Genomic DNA, 1401 nt, shown 5'->3' on the forward strand with positions numbered 1-1401 from the left:
TGTCATTCCCAATCACTTTACCGCTGAAATTGTTAATGAGTTGTTGTGTAAATTTTATTTAATTTATTTTTAATAATAAATTTTAATTTTTTTAAAATTGTTGATTTTTATATTTTTTAAATTAAATATTAAATTTTTTATAAATAAGCATTATTTTTTAGACATCATAACCTTCACTTTAATAATTAATTAATTATACTTCTTTACAACATAACAAATTTTTTAGATAACTACAAAAAAAATCTAATCAACAACAAATCAATAAATATTATTGAATTATATTTTATATTAATTAATTGTTATTAATTAGTGATTATTTAAATTTTATTTTTTAAAAATATTTTAATAATTATTAATTCGATTTCGCTAAAAAATTAACTAGGAAGATAACTAACTAAAACCAACTAGTTGAAAAACAGAAAGTTTGTTATTAAAAAGAAAAAAGAAAAACTTCCCATTGTTTTAATTTTTTGAATTTTAAAATTAAAAATATAAAAAATTAACTTAAATTAACTTATGCTATAGTTGATTCTCTAAACTTTTTTTTATTAATTATAATTATTTAAAATTAACTAGATAAAAATTGTTTACCTATATGTAATCACAACATAAATATAATAGAGATGTGTCTTACAAAGTCTTTAAATAAAACAGATTCAATACATGTATAGTTTTGAAAAGAAGGAATCAATGAATTATGATTGTGATTATAAGGAATATAACAAGTCATTTGACATTTATATATATGATGCCATTATTGGTGATGATAAGTAGCATTCAAGACAAGAGCATGACAAGGTAATGAGACTTGTAATCTGTCTCTTGCATCTTAAAGGTAAAAAGGGCGTGAGGTACACGCGCGAACATGGCACTATGTTTTGCATGGATGAACCAAGAAAAAGATAGGTGGACGGTGGAGCCTTCATTCTTTGAGTTTCTATTTTCTATGGCACACTCACATGCCCCTCTTCGCCGTATCCATTTCTGTGTCACCATGTTTCTAACATATTACATAGGAATCCAAAGTCCCTTCAAATTAAATTTATCAACTTTTATATACATACATCATATGCAAATGCATTTGCATATGCGTATATATCTACAGAAGTTTATTTTATTTTGATTATTTTATGACAAGAGGAGGAAAGTTTTTTAACTATATAAAACAAAAACAATAATAATTAGTATACTATACTTTAGTATCCTCATCATCACACATGCTATTGGGATTTCTTCTTAAAACTTTGTGGCCGAATCTGTCAAAAACGTGGATTCAAATCTAAATATCAATAAACTAAAAAAGGTCATATATATTTTTATTTGTAAGAGTTATATCTTTATTCTTGCTTTCTGGCTTTTGTGCATTTAATTGATTTGTAACATGCAAGGGTGGTAGCAAAT

Source organism: Arachis ipaensis, chromosome B10 (genome assembly GCF_059453495.1).
Source record: "Arachis ipaensis isolate K30076 ecotype BB chromosome B10, ASM5945349v1, whole genome shotgun sequence".
NCBI lineage: Eukaryota > Viridiplantae > Streptophyta > Magnoliopsida > Fabales > Fabaceae > Arachis > Arachis ipaensis.